General features: G+C 40.4%; 1 protein-coding gene across 2 annotated transcripts in view; it reads right to left on the reverse strand.

The window, feature by feature from the left end:
* Nucleotides 1-20328, reverse strand: part of rnf152 (ring finger protein 152) — a 57802-nt gene extending 37474 nt beyond the window's left edge. For both annotated transcript variants that reach the window (XM_084747215.1, XM_084747214.1), the window contains exon 1: nucleotides 19982-20328. The gene's annotated coding sequence lies outside the window, so the exon portion shown is untranslated. The remainder of the gene's footprint in view (nucleotides 1-19981) is intronic.
* Between the last annotated feature and the right edge of the window lie 1411 nt (nucleotides 20329-21739).

Here is a 21739-nt window from a genome sequence, read left to right on the forward strand (position 1 = left end):
CTTCATATTCACACACATGTTCTACACGATGGTCCCGTCATGTGCGCAGCGACACAGACCATGACGTCGCAGCCACAACAGCGCTGGTCACACATACACACACAGAAACACATGCTTGCATTAAGTCGGCATTAGCAATAGATTCCAAGAACAGGATTAAGAGAAGACAGACAGTCTACAAGGAGACGGAGCAGCTGACAGTGTCACCGAACAACAGTAAACTCTGTAGCTCTTCAGCTGAATATCAGCCAGCAACAAACTGACAAAATCTCACTTCCTGTTCCTGCTGAAGAATAAGCAACCTGTATTGATGCAACCCTTCATTTTCTCATCTAGACTCGTTTAACTTCTGCTTCTGTTTTTCTCACTGCAGCAAACTGTTGCACCACACCAGTCTGTCTGTTTGTTCACATCTGCTTTCGCATGAGAAAAAAAAAAAAATCGGAATAGGCAAAGAACATTTCAATCGGTGCATCTCTACTTGTTAGCTTAACAGCTGCCAAAATTCTACTTTTTGATGTCAGCATCATAGGTTAGCAAGTACACTAAGTTGAAGTTGTTGTATTCTTCTCTATACAGGCGAATGAACAGAAGCAACACATTAATGTTACTGTCCCTCATAACCATTTTAAGACTATCCTGTAAAGTCATGCATGTGCACGTTCACTAATGCACGCACCGCTGGCATTTTAATTATGATTAGGAACAATTATTTCAGCGCTTACCCACTGAGCAGACCTTTTAACCCAATGGAGGGCATAAATAATCATTTTTGTTGCCAGGTACTTGACTCATGGTCTAGCAACAGCCTTGTCAACACAATGATTGACACAGACATGTGGTATTATTTATGTTTTTATGTTGAGTTAGGTAATAATGCAGAGTATCATAATGTAATCTCTGAAAACAGGTATAACATTATAATTATTTTAACTGTGGTGAAAACCGGAACAATTTGTAAGCAAATGTTGAAATTTGTGACATTTTAGTGTTTTACCAGTATTTGTCAGGAATCTGGACCCCTAGCTTGAAACTGAGACAAACTAGGAAAACATCTGGTCACCGTACGTTAAAGGCTTTCTTGCACATTTTTCCTTTTTCATGATTCTGGTTCTGCTGTTTTGGATACTGCACTTGGCCATATTGCCATTCATTTTGCAGCCCTATTTACAGCTAATTGATTAATCAACTAATCATTGCAGCTTTACTGGAGAGCCACAGCACACCTTCCATCTCGTGTGTTTAAGGCACCAACACCTGATCAACTAAAAACAGCTTCTTTTGCTGATCAGGTGTGGACGGAGCAGGCAGTGATGGAAAGTAAGCAAAGTCCCCGACTCATCTATAAGCTGAACTGACTTAAATATATGCTGTCACGACCTGTAGTGGAACTTTTTACCTGTTCGCAGCGCTAAAAATTCAGGAGCTCACTAAAGTTATTGGGACTCATCCTCTGGGAACAACGAATGCCAAACTTCAATCCGAGGATATTTGCTGAGAAATTTAAGTTAGGAGCAAAGTGTTGGACTGGCAGACTTCGTCCTGCCCCCGCAGCACGGTTAAAAATCAGATAAACTCCCCTGCTGCTCATCTGCCTTTGAGCCTCATGCTGTCTTTCTTTTATCTGCCCTCCTTTCCTTGATCACTCATCTTTCTCCTCTCCTCTATCTCTCCCTCCTCGCTGCAGCTCGTTGCCAAGGTTCCATCAAACCGCAGCCCTTTAGGGGTTGTGTCCTTGTGTACTAGAGGAAAAAAGGAGGAGGAGAAAGAAAGAAAAAAAATAGAAAAACATAATCTCAATCACGACGGGCGTGTGTTGTGACTCCTCTACCCTACAGACACAACACGGCAGGCAGCGTTTTCACCAGAAATGTCCCCGAACAAGCTCCGCCAGGTTCAAAAGGCGAGGTCACCCTGAAAAAAAAACATACATTTTAACAAAGACCTTCCCCTCCCGGGATAACAACCATATTAACAACTCTCCTCGCGGGCCCCGAGCCTGCCAGAACCCGACGGGAAAAAAAAAAAGACAAATTTAAAAAATACACTCTGTCATCCCGTCTGCAAGTCACCACTGCAAGCCAATTTTTACAAGGTGAAATAGCTTTCAAATTCAATCCCCAAGTCCAATCTGAAAGTAAAATTAGACGCCGGTGGCTGGGAAGTGTGGACAGAGACAGAGAGATATATGGAAACAAATAAAAAATATAATAATAACCAGAGACGGGAAGTAACTAAGTACAGATACTTTGTTACAATACTTAAGTAGAGTTTTCTTTTTATTGAAAACTTTTTACTTTTACCCCCTTTTAACTCAAATATCTCTCCTTAGATTTAACATCAAGAGAGATTTCAACCTAAATAGACACCGACACAGAAAAGATGTTTCCTTGGATCATCCATCAGGCATCACACACAACAAGACAACGTAATGTAAAATGAAAAGCATATAAAAGAAGTAACGATGAAAATTACATAACAAGATGGAAACATCATAAAAGACATAAAGAAACAAAAACAACGTAAGAAGACGATGTGAAAGATGTGACAAAACAAAAAAATGACTTAACAGGCAAAAATTACGCAATGGGACATAAACTACATAAAAGACGTGACAAGTATACGAAAATGGCGTAACAAGACCAAAATGACTTTAAAGATTTAACAAGAGGAAAATTACGTAACAGGACAAAATTGATGTAAAAGACATAAAACAAAAACAACAAAAATGTAACAAGACAAAACAACGTAAAACATGTAATTGCACAAACCAGCATAAAAGATGGAACAATATGAAAACAGCGTAAAAATATAACAAGACAGTGTTAAAGAGGTGTAAGACAACAGCTATGTAACAAGACAAAAACAACGTAAAAAACGTAACAATACGAAAACAGCGTAAAAATGCAACAAGACAATTTAAGATAAAAAGCCGTAACAGGATGAAAATTACATCAAAGATGTCACAAGATGAAAACAATGTAAAAAACATGACAAAAATGACATAAAAGACATAACAGAAACAGAGTGAGACTGGACCGTGGAGAAAAGTTGAGGTTCACTTAGTTTTGGACAGAAACAGCAGGTAGAAATGTCCTTCGGAGGACGACTTTTTACTTTTATATTTAGAGTACATTTTAGAACCTGATTTTTTTTTTTCACTAGTTAAATCAGTGCTTCTACTTTTACCAGAGTTCTGTACTTGTCCTTAATTAAAGAACATGTGACCTTTTGGCACCTCTGATAATAACAGTGGATTTATCTTCTCATAGCTTCTGTACAATCATTAAGTCGCCATATGCTGCAGCTGCTGTCGATGCTCCTTTCCTCATGACGCTCTCGTGAAGAGCGTTTGTCACAGATTGTGTCACGTCCCCGTAATAAATAATGGAGGCATGTGCGAGCCGGCGAGGCAGACAGCCGCAGATGTTGGAATAAAAGAAAAGTGGGTCAGGTGTCTCGCTGACGCTAACGCACGCAGCTACACGATGAGCGAGCAGACGGCGGCGAGCATTCAGCCTAATCAGAGTTTCAGCAGTGAGAGAATGGATGGAAATGATTTGTAATGGGTTAATTTATATGCAAAACTGGTCACATGACTGCTGTCAGTTCCACCCGAGGAGAGCGGCGTGTGAATTCAGAGTCTGTTGGATGTAGTTCATTAAAGGTCAAGAGGTCAAGTGCAGAGTTTCACATCACGCTCAGGGTTGCCTCTTGGATCAGAGCCGAAACAAAGCAAGTCCAGTTGCCTATGACAACCCCAACGAATTTCATGACCTGGATGTCAGTAACGTTAGCTAGGAAGTGTCTGAAGCCTAATGTTAGCTGTTATCAAATATGTTGTTACATGGCCTGATTTCCCTCTGGACTTGGATCAGTGACATGATAACAGAGGAAAATGGCCGCCATGTTTGTGAGGGGGGGGGGGGTTATGTACTGTGGACCTTCACAGCTCAATGATGTTACACAAGCTCATCCATCTAAAATACCACACATCCATCACCCTCCATTTGCGCCTCAGATGTGTAAACCCCCCCTCGCCCCAGGTCCAGCATCCCATTGGCATCTGATCAAAAGTGACACATAAACACTCCCCGCAGCCCGCCAACATTGGACCATCATGCCAGTCCCCGTGTTTACGACACGCCGCTTCCCTTGCCGTCGTAAATCGACCATAAAACAGTCCGGCTCGTCAATCATATCTGGATCATTTGACGAATTACGCCCCGCGCCCTTGTCAAATTAAAGCTCCTTACTCCGGGTAATAACAACAATTATCACCACGAAGTTAAAGAGGCTCCTTTGATCTTTGCTCAGTCATAAAAACCTGATTACACATGCGTTTTATGAACAAAAACATTTATTAACACAGTCTGAAAGGCTTATGTACTACATGTCTGTGGCCTCATGAGCAGGATTTTAAAGGGGAACTTTAATGCTTTCCTTTATTTTCTGACATATAGACAATATTTCTATGTTGGATGTTCATATAAAAAGTTAATGAGATAAATCTATGTGAAAGTAATTCCTCTGAGCAGGAAGTTCAGGTGATTTACAGCAGCTCCAGTCTAATCTAATCTCTATAGGGCTGTACATTTTGATACCAACTTTATAAAAATCCATTTGAGATTGAGCAGACGCTGTTTTTACTCTAAGCACTTAACCTGAAGAACTTATATAAATAACTCTCAGAACCCCTTATTATATAATTTGGTACTGAATGACAAGGCATTTTTAGTAGTAGTAATAGTACTGAAGGAATTCAATCGATACATGAAAGTACTGACTTTGGTACCCAGTCCAGTCTGGATCATATTTTATGAAGATGATATTAAAACCCAGTCTTAAACCCGGTTCAAAGCAGGTAAACAGTGGTGCAGGTGGCATTGCTATCTTAGACCGGCGCAGTTGCCATTTTTACCACGTCTGCAAGATAGCAAATATACTTGTGGCTGGTCTGTGCAGCCATGGGCTAAAAATGAGGGTAAAATGAAGGCGTGGCCCAGTGCATTTGCTATCTTGCGCTTGGTGCATTGGAGTCGAAACCATGTGCGCTTTAGACTGGCTAAAACCTGGTCAAACCACAAAGTCTGTGGCGCAAAAGGTCTGTCTGCACAAGACAACAACTGGCACATTTGGCCGAGGCACACACACACACACACACGTCTTGACAATCACAAAACACCTTCATTTGTGTGTGTCTAAAATTACTCTCACCAATAAGGAATCAGGAATTATTATTTTAACTATAAAGCCTAATAGATGGAGCTGAGAGCTGACTTTCTGACTGGTTTATTGCATGTTCAGCCCAAAACACACCCATGAATAAATCAAGGGACTTGTGCACAGCTGATACATGTATCCGGCTGTGTGCTGCTGGTGCAAACGGCCAGATAGGGCAGGATACACCGAGACGGCAAAGGCTGATCTGGACACACCTTGAATTAACTAAATCGACTGCGCTATGCGCTTTCAAATTGCACTTAGATCAGCATAATATAGGGTCCGTCCTTGATCTGGTTTTTGCTCTAATATAATTTGACCTTTTACTTTTTGGATGCAAAATCTCATCACTTATCCTATTAGATATTTGTGTATAACTTTAGGTAAAAAAGTTTTTCAAGCATTAAGAATCACAGACTTCCTTCAGCATGCAGTCATCAATGTGTGTAGAAAAATTAGGCTGATCAGGTCAGTTGTATGAAGCTGAACCGACACGCCGGGTCCGTTGATCACGTACACACACGTTCACACTTTCCTACATGGATCCATCTGAACTCAGGGAGCTCTGTTCCCTCCCTCTCCACACGATCCCTTTGAATTCCTGCAGGAGAAGTCATTGTCACTGAGGTCAATGGATTTCTCTGTTGTGTCGGAGTCGTATAAAGAACGCCATAAAAACCCAGAGTACTGAGGTGTGATGGCACCTCGCAGGTCCGTCCTCGAGGGGGAGACGCATGACCCAATGACGCATGTCTGACACCAGACTGCAGGTGACTCAGAGGAGCAGAGACCTTCATCCTGAAGGCTGAAGCGAACATGCTTCATGAGCAAAATACCCACTGAGGCACTTATTTACCATCAATGGATCCTTGTGCTTTAATGGAGAGGGCAGCCAGTGTCTACATTATCTATAAATGCACAAGTTTTCTGCTCAAAGAAACTCACCCATCAGTTTAAAGAATATTTACAGGTAAGGGTTTAACACTGAAGTGCTGTGTGTTTGTGGTATTATTTACTGTGGCAGCTGTGTTTTGAAGGAACCAGGATAAAAACAGCACAGCACACAATGATGTAATCACCAATAACGTGCTACACGCAGCTGCATGTCCACAGACCATACTGATTTCAAGAGGCCTGCAGCAAGGTCTTTTATGTAATTGCGCATTCATGCAATGATGCTACAGCCTTTATCCAACGTGTTTGCTTATCATTTAACGTCCAACATTTGCTATTAGTGTGTTCTAATGCAAAAAGGAACAAGAAGAAGAAGAAGTTTTTTTAACGGCAGACATTTTGACATGTCAAAGCAGGAAAACCACAGCTGGAACTGCTAACAATAATAACAGCTGCGCTACACTTGGTGTTCGGTTTCAGGGCCGTTCTGTGCATGTAGACTGGCGTGACTTGCTTTTTTTTTTTTTTTCTGGTTTCAGATTCATAAATATGAGGATTTGCAGTTTCTCCTTGTCACATGATAATAAATTAAATATTTTGGGGGGTTTTGGACAGTTTGTTGGACTAAATAAGGAATTTAAAGATGTCACTTTGCACTCCTGGAAATACTGACAGGCATTTCTTAGACATTTCACATCGCTTTATGGTGAAAATAACTGTCAGTTTGAATGATAACAAACAAAAGAAATTGTCAGTTGCAGCCTCAAAATAAATCTGCTGCAGTTTTCATCATTTATCAAGCAAAAAACTCCAAAAACTTTGATGCTTCTAGTTTCTCAAATTTGAGGATTTGCTGTTTTTTTTTCCTATTTAATATGACTGTAAACTGAATTTCGTTTCTTGCAAAAAGCAATTTGACTAAACAAATTCTGATTGCATGATTCACAATTATTAGCATTTTCTTGACAAGTCAATCAATTTATCGATTGCATAATAATAATCCACAGATTCATCCATCACACAAATAACTGTTAGTAATGTTATGGTGCAAGTATGAGAAATGCCTTCGACACTGCTGAAAATGTTGGATTCAGTATCACAAGTCTATCGAGTCGATCGCATCACATCCAGAGTCTGACACTATTTTGCAGCAGCTTCGTCACTGCATCCTGGACTTGACGCCGCCCAAGATGTTTGTGATTGGTTTGAAGAAGTGCAAACAAGGCGGGGTGTGTTTTTCCCTTGTACGTGGAGCCAGAACTTTCTCCAGCGAGAGTATCTGCAGCTCTGTCGATGCCATTTGTTACATCTGTCATCTCAAAAATCACAAACAAACTACATCTGCTGTTGTCATGGAAATCACAAGCTCCTCATACATCCAATACGGCTACAGGAAGATGAAGGCTGACATTTTTTCAGGATTCCTGCGGGACGGTGAATCTATCAATTTCAGTTTTCATCACAGGACGGGGATGGAAGGGAAAAAGACTTGGCTGGTTGTATTTTCCCACGCTGAAACAGAAATGAATGCGCACAAAGGTTCATGTATTTTGTGTAAACTGCCGTGTCCACAGGTATCACGCCGCCTGTTTTCTGTCAGTGTCGCACAGGGAGTGAAACCCCCTCTGCAGATCCAACTTTTCTTCTTCTCATCAACTTAATGGGTTGTGAAGGCAAGGTAAATGATTTCCCTCCGACAACGGAGGATGCATTAGCCTTCACCATTCGTCACCGTTTACAATCCATCCTGTGAGCGGAAATAACGGCATCTATCATCGGAGGAGACACCCACCGAACAACAGGAACACCGGGACCACAGTGATGGATTCAAACTGGATCCTTTTCGGGAAGCGGAGCCAGGTGCCATGGGTTCACGGCTTTCCTCTTAAAAAGCTGCCGTTAAGGATAGATGGACGAGTCAGCGGGTGTATCAATACGCCCGTATGTATGCAAAGAAGCCTCATTTCAGATAGAGCCGCTAAACAAATGGAGTGTCAGGCAGCAGGGAGGAGGAACAACAGCAGTATCAGCTCACAAGTCGGCTGCAGACAATCAAAACCTCGATATCTTAAAAACACAATAAGTGCATTAAATAACACATCCAGCCTCCGGAAGAGGCTCCATTTGTGGGATAACCTTGGAGGTCTAACGCTGCGAGTTACTTCTGTCATCTTCCTTCGATTGCCACTTTAAAACCCATCCTCCTCTCATCTCTTCTCTCCTGTTTCCTTTTCTTTTTTTTTTATTTGGCAAATTAAATTTAGCCGAGCAGTGCAGGCCCGTATTTCAGTCGGCCCATTCATCCACCAGCTCTGCCTCTGCCGAGGACGAGAAACCCCCCGCCGGCAGACGCAGAGACCTTACCTCATTACAGAAGGTCAACGCTGGCACCCCATCAATTGTCAGGAAGCTCTCAGAAAGAGCTCGAAATTGATTCATCATCAGCAACAGCTCTCTCAGAGGAGGTCATGTGACAAATATTATGAATAAAAATGCTCAAATGCAGTGTGATGATGATGATAATGATGAGGAGGAGGAGGTGAAGGCTACAGTGAAGAGCTAAACAGTCAGAGGAAACATGAGCTAAAATATACATGAATATGATGATGATGATGATGAGACTGATGTAAATCTGGGTTTGCAGCCACCTCAGTTTTATTTAGTATAAAAGCAGTATTATAAGCAGTTTTTATATTTCTTTAAAAGAAAAAAACATGCGGTATGTTACAATTTGAGCTGCAACGATTAATCAGTTAATCAGTTTGAGTATATTTTTGTTTAATTCTTTGATTTAATCTTCTTAAATGTGAATACTTTTGGTTTCTTTACACTTCTCTAACAGTAAACTGGCTCTGGAAAACAATGACTGACATTTATCACCATTTTCACTCTTAATCGGTTAATCAAGAAAATAATCGGCCAGTTAATCGACTAAGGAAAATAATCATTAGTTGCAGCTACAATTGAAAAAAAAAACATTAAACTGGACTTTTCCTGACATTAAACACTGCATTACCATCAACAGATACAACTTTCTGAACACATTTGATTTGTTTTAAAGACCCATCTGGTGAAAATCAAGTTTTTTAACCTCGTTAACACGTCCATGTGGTGTTTTTCATGAGTTGCAAGACATATCAGGAGAGAAATGAGGAGTAAACTGCACGTCTGAGCATTTCTTGCTTTGAAACTGCAGTGAGTGAGGGAAGTCTCAAAGAACAGATTCAGTCAGGCTGGGTTTATGATGTCATAAACCTAGGGAACCAATCCCGTTAATCGAGTGAGTGAAGCTATACATATCGTTAGTGGTGATGCCCAGCCCACAGGAGAAGCTGGATGCAGCTAGTTGCGTATAAATGCAGATGTATTTTTTAAAAAGTTAATAAAAAGGTAAATCCTTGTCAGATGACAGTGATTGAATATTTGGTGCAACAGCAGAAAGCACTCAGGTCAGCCCTTCTGCAAATCACGCAATTTAAATACCCAAAGTCAGCCATGCTCATTGATTTCTAACACTGCACACAACAGTCAAATACAGCTCTTCTTTGCTAACGATATCTATATGATTTCTGATCATCGTTTTTGTTAGTAAAACTCTTGTGAAAAGTCTCAACTGCCCCTGCAATAAATTATTTTCTTCTTTTTTCCCCCATTGTATTATTATTTTTAAGTCAATCCAATAATTGTTCAGACTAATAAATGTCAGAAAGTAGTAGCGTGTACAAAACAAGATCGCAGGGCTCAATGTGACGTCTTCAACTTAATTATTCTGTTCGATCGACAGTCCAAAAACCCGAATACATTCACTTCATGATGATATAAAACAGATAAAATCAGCAAATCTTCACATTAGAGCTTGACAAATGAGTTATATATCAAATTTCTTGTCAGTTAATTTCCTGCTCATCAAGTAAACCAAGATATGACTTTAGATAGGGACTGGTTTCAAGGAGGAAAAAAAATCATATTCATGATCTTGATTATCTCTTTTCAGTAAAACATGAATATAATAATATTTAACTTGACTCATTTTGTTTAAATGTTGCTAGTATTGTAAAAGAAATTTATATATATATATATATATATATATATATATATATATATATATATATATATATATTTTTTTTTTTTTTTTTTTTTTTTTTTTTTTTTTTTTTTTTTAGTGGAAAAACAGCCATATTTGAAGCATATCAGAGCTTTATTTGCATCCAGAAAAACTGTACATTTATATAAAAGAAATCATGCAAACACCAATGATTTGGTTCGTCCTGCTGCTCGATGAACCCGTCTAGACTACTCATAAATGTCAGCCTTCAGAGACCAAACACAGCGTTCTCTGTTGATACTGAATGTTAAAGAGGTGCAGTAAAGTGCTGTGTGGACCAGAGCCAAAGGTCTCCTGGGCCGCCGCTGGCTCAGCGCTCTGCTGTAGACTCAAATTATTTGTTTTCCTCAGGTAACGAAGAAGTAAACAAACTGTCCTTTTCACTGTTCTCATGTCTGTCTGAACAAGCGTCTCTGTGTTTCCTGTCACTTCCTGTTTTGGTTCGCTAGACCTCGCCACTTCCTCCTCTGGGCCCTTATCTTTGCACAGAGAGCAATACGTGTGCAGACAGTGATGGTGAAATTAAAACTTCGGATTAACGTGAGGGGAAGTGCACATTATTTGTCTTGTTACACTGAGATCAAGACGGCAGAGAGGAGATGGATGGAGACACAGATGTTTGCAGTAAAGTGGTTGCAAAATAAAGCATTGCTGCTCAGGTTGGCAGACTGGGGACAGTTGCACCATGTCTCATTTCTCCAATCAGAAACATGCCACAGTTTTGACACTAATACTGCTCATGCATACTCTAATACTACTGTAGAAATAAATAGTACTATTATAAAGATGTGAGACAATGCAGAAGTTCAGGTAGGTGGGAGCAGTTTTGTAGTTGTAGTTGCTGTTTTGTTGGCGAGTGTCAGGGTTTTGAATTTGATGCAGGCGGCGACTGGGAGCCAGTGCAGCGATCTGAGCAGCGGGGGGATGTGTGCCGTTTTGGGCCGAGTGAAAACCGGATGTTTCGCTGTGTTCTGGATCATCTGTAGAGGTCTGAACGTGCATGCGGAGCGGAGAGGCCTGCCAGTATGGAGTCGCGGTGGTCAGTGCGTGACATGACGAGAGCCTGTAGCAGGAGTTGTGCTGCATGTTCAGACATCTGATCTTCCTGATGTTCTACAGGGAAAATCGACACGACTGAGCTCTCGACGCCACGTGGACCTTGAAGGTTAGCTGGTCGTCAATCATGACACCCAAGTATTTTTACATTTTATATATATTTTTCTTCTTATTTTACATCAACTCTGATCTTCTATTGCTGTTTTTATGTTCATTCCATTGCTTTTTTTATTTGTAATTTCTATGGAAGGTGCTACACAGAGCGCCATTCTTCATTTCTGTGCTGTTGTCTCAGAAAACTCTTTCACAACTGACAGAGAAGCAGAGTAAAAACTAAGCTAAATCAGTAATTTTGTGCATTTTACTTCAACGGCGCTCCAAAGCCTTTTGTCCTGCATTGAAAAACAACCCTGAGCTGCATTTTCTACAAAGTTCTGAAACCCCAGAGCTCACCTTCTGCAACAATGCAAAGAAAAGAAAAGGACAACCGTCTGTGAACTCGGGGCGGAGGCAAAAAACTAAATCAATATGGTAAAACTCCTGACACAAATTACCCAACATCCCGTAAAGGCCGCTTTCTCCCAACAGATGGGAACCAATTAGCCACCTGACTCCCAGAAAACACTTGGGCAGCCGTGTGGAGCCAAGATGCAAATGAAGCAGAGGGAAAGGTGGAAGCGGACCTGCCAACGTCTTGGGAGAGGAGAAATTAATGAAGGAGACAGCAGAGGGGCAGTTTTGGAAAATGGAAAGAGAATAAAGTGGGAAATGATGTATGGAGGGCACACGGAGGCGGACTGAAGGTCCCCGGAGAGGTTACAGAAACAACGAACGGAGGGCAAAAATATCTGTTGATGGAGAACGTGGTCTCGTCCTGCAGGCAGTGAATCCTCCATCAGCCGACATCAACATCAGCTCGACATATTCAATTTAAGACTAACATGAAATCATTGATCTAGTTAATGAACATCTTGTCATATTTATTTAACTGATGCCCTGACTAGAGGCTGCTCAGAACATCACAACTTTCAATCACGGTTTTGAGGATAAAAAGGCAGTTAACCAGGCTGTGCTCCAGTCCAACACACTCTGCATAATATATAGCTGTTAAAAAAAGACTTGTGGCTAATCTGAGCCTAGAATCTGAATCCTTAAAATCTGAATCTCTTATCAAATCCACAGTTCAGCTTACAACATTTGTACATTAAGTGTCCAGGAATCCCCTGCAGTTAAAATTGTCTACATTTAGAAGTCGCACTTTTTTGTTTTGGGGGGGAATTATTAATTGTTTTTATTTTCCATTATGCGCGCCAACTTCCAAACTTCAAGACCAAAAACAGAGAAAAGACAATTCCATGTCTGTCAGTGCAAATCAGGCACAACAGACAAAATGACACGAAAATGACATGAAAGGCGTAACGAGACGAAAATTATGTAACAAGACAAAAACAATGCATTAAGACATGAACAACATAAAAGACAACAAGAGGAAAAGGTGCAACGAGTAAAAGTAAAAGACACAACAAGAGAAAAATAGCATAAGACAGACTCGACCACAGAGAAAAGCTGAGGTTCAGTTAGCTTTGCACAGAAACAGCAGGCAGAAATGTCCTTCAGAGGACGACTTTTTACTTTTACACTTTGGATACATGTCAGAACCTGTACTTTTTCACTTTTATTTGAGCAAAGAAGTTGAATCAGTACTTCTACTTTTCCCAGTCTTTTTTTACGCAAGTAGCTGTACTTGACAGCACCACAATTCCAAAATACACATCCTCAGAGAGCTGCTAGCTTGGCTGTGGACTCTCAAACATGTTCGTCATATGAATAATGATGGCAGCTTCATAAGTTGCCAGTTAGTTTTAGTTATTTTGTATTTGTGCAGAAGAAAATGATTATAATTGTGATTCATCCCCCAAGCTAGAAAAAAAAAATCTTAATTTTATTTCTGGCCACATCACATGATCCAACAAGCAGGAAAATCACCAGAATTGGAGGAACAACACTTTCACAGCCACAAAATGCAAAGGATGATCCAAAACCTGCGAGGGGCTAAAAAATAAGCTGCCTGTTTCAATTTGACACAGAATAAAGCTGCAACCTTTTCTGGATGCCAAACGCCCGGCATCAGATTTCTAATATCTCACCTCGCTCCAAAAAAGTAAGAGAAAAAGCAGAAAGGCTGGAATAGGATGCCAAGACCAGTTAACGCTCTAAAGGACGATTTCAAAGCTCTGAACGTGTCTAAACCTCCGTGCCTCAGCAAACTCAAAGGCAATGTTTACCTTCATTCCCTCTGACTGCTCACACAAGGTATCAGGCGGCTGTTAGATAAAGCCAAGTAAATATTGGTAAGTGTAGGTGATATAAGGCGACATATTCCCCCTGAGACTAAACTGCAGCAGCTGAATTCTATACATCTGGACAATCTGGTGTTCTTACAAGGACTGCAAGAAAATAAAAGCAGGGATATTCCACTGTTCCTTATTTGCTAAATAAAGTACAATCCACCAGAGAGAAAGAACAGTTAAAACTGGGTACTTATTTGCTTTCTATCCATTCATCAGTTCTCTGTCTATCTTAATTTGTTAGATTCTAGCAATATATGGCCAAAAGAATATGGACAGTGGGCTTAAATCTGCTGGTTTCAGTCTTTCCATCATATGTTGGATTCACTGGCTGCAGGAATTTGCTCACACTGATGTTGGGTGATCGGGTCTGGTTTACAGTCAGTGTTCCAGTTCATCTCAAAGGTGTTGAATGAGAGGGGTGGAGGAAAACATTGAATTTGTTGGATTCAGAGGTCAGGGGGTCAGAGGTCACGATCAGCAGGACCGGTAGTTCATGACAGTGTTGGTCAGTCTGTGTGCTTGACAATCCAACGTTACTGCAAAGTTTTCCTTTAAGGATGTAACTTAGGGCTGGAAATGAAAGCACAAAACGTCATATCCCTTGATAACGGAGCGAGCTACAAGTAACACACAATCAACCAATCATTTAACAGAGAAGCCCCACAGGTGCTCAAAATTCTGATGATTAATTTTAATTATCATAATAACTGTGTTTGATTTGCTTTGATAAACTGTCCAGCATCAGCCAAAGTTAACAACAGACACTGAGGCGCAGCAGCAACGTGAGTTTGTTTTGCATCAATGAAAACACTGACATCCAAAGGACACAATGTTATCTGAAATCACTGAGACGTTTTCAATAAAAAAAAACTGGTGACTGTGACTGTTTCATCTCTAATGATATGATTACTATCGCTGTTTTATAACCTGTCTCATGTTAAAATAATTCGGCGTGCTGGACACTGATAGGAAGTAGCAGGGTCCCGTTTCAGGAGTGCAACGATATCAGATAGGTACACTGACTTAAATACTCGCCAATACCCAATACAAACATTTTAGGCTTTATCAGAGGCACTTCTGATACTGGTATGGGGATCAGAATAACCCAAAAAATAGTGGGTAAAGGCTCAGCGAAATCAAAAAATATCAACCCAAAACAGGACTCAACAAGAGAGCTTGCCCACTGCCTGGGGCAAATAAAGTACAACATCCAGCAAGTAAATCTGGCAACTAAATAATTGTTATAGTATAGTTAAAGTATTTGGTATCGAAGCCACTGGGGAAGCACAAGCCAGGATAAATTGAGAATAGTTGCGTAAGGAAGTATATCTGGTGTCAAAACCCTATGACAAATCAATTCGTGCCGATCCATACCGGGTTGGGCGGAGCCAGCGAGCAGATGATCCGCTGTGGTATCTCCTGATGGAAGCATCCGAAAGACAAAGATTGCACTGTTTTAAAGCCTGGCTATGATCCAGCATTTTAGGCAGTACAGGAAACACTTCTGATACCCGAAACAGTATCAGAACTAAACAAAATGGTATAATCTCAACAAAATTGAAAAATATTAACCCTATTTGTTGCAGGACTCTCAGTGTACTGCATTTCTTTTTGCAGCCACCCATTATATGCTGAACACACCTGTATATTACACACATTCACATTAAAGTGTTTCATAATCTTGCATGAGTCCATTTCCTTATCTTGTTCCAACAAGTTCAGCAAATTAAACTAATGCAATTGAATAAGTGAGATAACGCAGTTCTTTACAGCTGCAGACCTTTGCTCCTTCTCGTGTGCTTCTATGTTTTTTCTCTTTTTTAAACAAAGACCGCAATGTTTCAGTGAAATGCTTCACCGGCTTTTAAATCACAGAGAGCCCAAATCTGTGAGAGGTTTAATAGACCTAGTTATTTTGTCCTGTGTGTTTGTCCAGGTGAGAAAGACGCCAATTGGACTCTGAAAATGTGAGCCGTCATCCAAGAATTGTGAGCAAAAACAAACAAAAAGGTTTTATGGGTGAAATCCAGCTTCGTCTTTGTGTGTTCCCGTTAATCTCGGCGTGTATAAACTCACTAATCGCTCAGTCAAATCCATCACGTTTCACTTAAAGGTCTGTTCTGACTGCCCCAAAACTCTCCAGCCTGGCAGGTCGACATGTTTCCGCCACGCCGGCCAATAAATAAGCAACTTATCAATTCATGTGACTGTTGTTTAGAGGACTGAGACGCTGTGAACTTTAACAAAGCAAAAACAAAAACGCAGAAATGTAAACTGTCCTACAATAGTTTGATCCACAGAATATAAACTGCTGACGTGCGTTTGGACGGAGCGTGTCCAGATTTTCTCTTATCTCTTTAGTAATAAAAGAACAATGCTGACTGAACTATTTGTGCTCCTGCATCCTTGTTGTTGTTGTTGTTGTTGTTGTTGTTCCTGTAACACACAGACCTGTTCGTACTTGTTACTGCATCGTCTCATCATGAGTCACCGACACTGATCCCAGTTCAGTTACTACACATGACAAACTGCTTAAATGCCACACAAATGTTGACATTCATGGTGTAATAGTTTCACACTGGAGTAGAGACACTCAGACAGAAGAAAAAAAAACCTCAATGAAAACCTCAAAAAAGCCTCTTTATTGATTGTTATTGAATATTAATTATTTAATCATTGTCAAACTCGTAAATGTACGTCTCTGCCAACCAGTCAAGTTCCAGTTTGCATCCATGTCCGTCCAGAATCATGTTATGTTTGTGTAAAGACTTAATGTAAAGACTGAATTGTAACATGGCTTTCTGCAATTTTCAACTTGTGTCAAAAAAAACTTTAAATTGATGAATGTCATGAGGCAGAGATGTCCTGTCCTGCAAATCAGATTCTACACACTTCATTTAGTACAGATTCCTGCAAAAAAAACATATGACATCATAGTCATTTTAAAATGTTTGTCAATCAAAATAAGAATAATGATGTAAAAATTACCTCTAATATCGCAAATCATATCGCAATTTCAATATCAGTCAAAATAATTGCAAGTAGGCCGCACAGACTCTGGCTCTAAATAGTCTGACTAACCAGATGTACGCTGCATGTTTAAGGCCTGTCATTGGTTGCTTGCTTCAAGCAGCATCGCAGCGTTTGTGTCTACATTTTCCAAGTCCCCTGGGAAACAAGAACAGCTTTCTAGTTCTTTTGTTAGACCTTCCATGTCTCCTAAACTCCATGCCCTCAGGCTTTCTTTAAAAATGTAAAGTTTCTGAGCCAAAGCTGATATTAAACACACACAGACAGAGTAAACTGATCATGCTGTGTAAAACTGGTGGACTGCCCCTTTAAAACAGCTCTTGCTTTATTATCTCATCTTTAAATTCAATCTTAAAGTTGTCAAAATGCAGTTTTCTTCATCTTGTGCTTATGTGTTCTATATGCATATTCCTGGAGTTGTGTTGTGTTATTTGTGTTTATTTGTGTTTTGCGTACCTGGGGTCAGGTACACTCTGCACACGAGTAGAAAGAACTGAAGGCAATTACAGACCCACCAGCAAATTTTTGCCTCAAGGCCCCCAAACAGGTCCATCTGGCTGATCACAGTCTGCAAATTCCTTGTTTTGTCCAAACAACACACCAAATTCTAAAAGGCACTTAGATGAAACGGAGAGAAGGGACAATGGTTGTCAATAAGCTTTCTGTCAGCGGATCAATCAGCTGATCCGCCTTTGCCATGTGTACAAACTAAATTAATCTACAGTAGGTACCATCCTGAATGATACAGTGAGCACAGATAAGACACCTTACAGACTGTCATCTACAAAGAAAACTGCAGGAAATCATCTCACAGACGAGGGAGGAAAAAACGCTCACGAAGCAGTAAAGGTTTACTGCTCGCAGAACAAGAAATCACACTGACATAAACTCTCATTCCAACACTGTAATCCTGCAGGCAATTAAGTTAGCAGAGAATTAAGTAACAGTTGACACATCCTAAATGTTGGATGAAGTCCAGCAGCAGCAAATCAGGCTTAAAAAAAAAAAAAGAAAGAAAGAAAGACAGAAAGCAGGGGGATTACAAGGTTTTTCTAATTCATGGAGGAACAAGAAGACCTGTATAGAAAAGTAATGAGGAATGCACCTTTAAATTTACATTGTAGGCAAACAGGATTTCATTCAACAATCTCCTCTCAAATCGTCCAAATCTGACCTACTTTTTTTTTTGCATTTTAACAAAACTGAAATAACAAATGCCGCAGCAGGCAGACAGAACACGGACGGCCCGAGGCGCAGCTGGAGCGCTGATCAATTCTAATTCAGCGTCTGAACACACGCTGCAGAGAGGAAACAAACCACTTAGGTTTCATTATCGCCTCGCACTACCTCCACTCCAGAGGTGATTGACAGTAAACATGCTTCTGATGAATAAAACTCTGCTTCCAATATGACACAAATACAGGTGATAAGAAGGAGGAGGCTGTGGCCACAGTGTCACTAAACCACAAAAAACACATTTTAAAGAGGTTTATTTCACGGTTTAACTTTAGATTATGTTGCACCAAACTTTTAAAATAGCTTAAAGTAAAGAAAAACTACATTGAAACCTCTATTATTTAAAAAAAAAAAAAAGTTCAAATGTGATCCCGTAGCCAATAAATGTTAAACTCACACTTGAGAAGCTTTAACTTTTCGAGATGGATTGATCAAAATAATCAAGTTCCTCGAGGAAAGACACAAACTCAACACAGTTGTTTTGAAGGATGTTTTTTTCGCTAGCTAGGAAGCAATGTTAACATTTTATTGATATGGTTAGCAAGCAAACAGTGTAATGTTTTGTTAAACGATATAATGTTTTGTTAACTTTTTAGCTTGCTAGCAAGCTATGTTAAGATTTTATTGACTTCTTAGCTAGTTGGCGAACAATGTAATGTTTTGTTAACTTTTTTGGCTAACTAGCAAACAATGTTAACATTTTTTTTATTTGGTTAGCTAGCAAACACTGTAATGTTTTGTTAACTTTTTAGCTTGCTAGCATAAAAGGTAGAGTTTTGTTTATTTTTTTTAGCTCGCTAGTAAACGATGTACTATTTTGTTAATTGTTTTTAGCTAGTGAGCAAACAGTGATGTTCTGTTAACTGTTTCACTAACTAGCAAACAATATAATGTTTTGGTAACTTTTTAGCTAACTAGTAAAGAATGTTAACATTTTCTTAACTTTTTAGTTAGCTAGCAAACAATGTAACATTTTTGTTAAGGAATATAGAGCAGTTTAACATTTTTTGCCCCTCTTTTATAGCTAAGACAGTATTATACGTTCTGCATCTGCAGGCGCACGCACATCTGCGAGGGTCCAGTGACATAAATTTCATCATCAGAGGGTGGCCTACATGCTGTGTGGTCATGTTCGCCAAATTTGTTGTGACTAGTCCATGCAGCCACTGCAGACGGCAATGTGTCCTCCAATCAGACTCTAGAAAGTAAACAGAACCAATAGGCTTCCATGGTGCCTGCAGCTGTCCATGTACGTGTCCTCTCAGGACTGTTATAGAGCCTTTAGTTCCCAACAGCATTCAAATGTATATTTTATATATTTATCAGTTTTATTTGGCTAAGCAAGCATCTTCATATTGATTAAACATTTTTAACTGTGCAACAGAGCTCTGCTTAATTTTAAACCTCGTTTTGCTGAGCTGTGATTACAATTTATCTGAGCTTAAATTCATCTTTGCTGGTACAACCCAGTCTAATTCCTGTTTATAAAAATGCAGAAGTGAGGTAAAGCTAAAAGTTGACTTTCTTGGCTTTTAACCAGAGCCAATCACTGGAACAATGGGTGACTATGACATTAGTGCAAGTGGCTCCACTGTAAGCTGTGTGGTGGAGCTGCAGGAATTCGGATAACAACACAAAGGACGTCTGATAGTGAAACAACAAAGGGAACATACTGATTCAGACAAAGACATATAAAAGCCTGTGCATCACTGTAAAGACATATTCAGCTACAGTGGCTGTCATGAAGAAGATTATAAAGAATAAAACTAAATAAAAATGTTCAAAAACACAATTAAAAGCAGTGTTTATCAAAGAACATGGCCCAAAAATGTATTCTCATCCCAATACTTGCAGCTAAATTAATGCTTCAATCATGCATTCTGTGTTGCATGACATGCAAAAGTGTGCAGACACAAAGCCAAACAGGAGGGATGCTGCTCCCACCTTCACACGGCAGAAACAAAGCAACCCTCCCCTCGAAAATAACTTTGTTGCGTTTCCTCAACGCTCCGCAGCCCCTCAGACGCCAGACTCCATTCAGAAAGAAATATCATTTTAGAGACAAGAGGAGAAATGTGGAGCTCACCTTTTGTTAGTTCCTCCTGTGCAGGATCACAGCAGCAGCAGCAGCAGTGCTCCTCTCCTCCGTCTGTCTGTGGGTGTCTGCTCTCCTCCGTACATTAATCGGGCCGGCAGCGGCAGCAGCGGTTGCGAAATTGTTGATGCGCGCTTCGCCTTGTTTAGTGGGCGGCGTGGCTGCTCTGCTCGCTGTTTTTCTTCCTCTGTTTCAAACCAGAAAACAGAGAAAAGCCCTCCCACTCGCTCCACTCTGGCTCAGCCTCCCTCTGAACGCGGATACGCCCTCTCACTGGAGCAGAGAGGCAGAAATTCACTGTACACACGCGCGCGCGCAAGCGTCACAGGCTTCAGGTGGAAGAAAAACCGTGTCACCTCCACAGGCTGCGGTGTGATGTGATGTCTGGCCGGCGGTGAGCAGCCCGAGCAGGCAGACAGGAGTCCTGCTGCACCGCTGCGCTCCGCTGGCTCTGGTGGCTCCGACTGCACTGCAAAAAATGTCCATCCTGACATGTCTCAGTGGTCTGACACAGTTTTAAAGTGGCACAGAGGCGCACAGAGGGACGCAGCCTGGCCTCTCTGACACTAATGTGTGTGTCCTCATGAGACACTACAGGCTTTATGTCAGCCTTAATGTAAATTTACGAGGCCCAGGTGCGCCTCATTTTGCCCAATTCCCCCTCTGGCTGACCCACTTTACCCTGTGGTTGCCCTCAAGTCCTCTTTTTGCTCTGTGCTCCAATCACAGTTTAGAAAACCTGATCACTCAGTCAACTTTATCTTTTAACTGTAAAACCAACATAGGGTCACGTATCTTCAAATAGATAATGTTAGAAAAACACTAGCTGCCTACTGTTAATGAAAAAAGTTCCTAACTTAAGATGTAAATTTATGAATATATTTTCTACAGGTTCCACAGTAGCACATCTAACTACAGGAAATGGTCTAATTAACCTTTTAGCTAGCCAGCAATATACTTGTTTATCAGATTTTGAGCTGGGTAGAGAGCAATGCCTTTTGTGTTTTATTTTTTAGCTATCTAACAAACAATGTGTTTGTTTGTAGCTACCAGCAAAAATGGAATATAAATGGGTTCCTGGGTGGGTTCTTGTTAGCGCACTTGGAGTGTGGAAAGATTCTGGGTAGGACTCCCAGTCAGGGTTCTGGGTGGAACCATTACACCATAGAACAGTCCTCTGTTCTGGCTATGACCCTTTATATTGGGTTCTCAGTCAAACTCATTTATAAATTAATTTATTTCAAAATCATCAAGTATTTAACATGTGACACATTTCAAGTTAATATAAGGTGATGTAAAGAAGGTCAGGAATTTTAGTTTATGCACAACTTAAGACCTGATGAGGCCTGTTGTGATTTGGGTCGCGATGGTTTGTCATTTTTAAAAAGTGCGTCCATGGAGTTTCTCTCTGGTCAAACCAGATCAGCCAAAATGTTCTCCAAATTACCCAATTGCCCCTCTGATCTGCCCAAATCCCCCCAGTTTAGATTAAGTTCCCATCTGATGGGACAAATCATCATCTTCATCGTTCCTCAGGGCTGCACCTGTACCTGTATGCGACTGCAGATGTAGCACAGATTGTTATAGTTGATTGGTTGTCATATAAATTTTAGTGTTTATACTGTATTTTCAAGAGCACAGGAAGAGCTACAGTTGAATTATAGAGAAATTATGACACATTTTAAACACATTTAATGCATTCTTAATAGTAAATATGAACATCAAGTGTACAACACATATAATTTAATC

This window comes from Lutjanus erythropterus, chromosome 21, assembly GCF_056507025.1.
Source record: "Lutjanus erythropterus isolate fLutEry1 chromosome 21, fLutEry1.hap2, whole genome shotgun sequence".
Lineage (NCBI taxonomy): Eukaryota > Metazoa > Chordata > Actinopteri > Lutjaniformes > Lutjanidae > Lutjanus > Lutjanus erythropterus.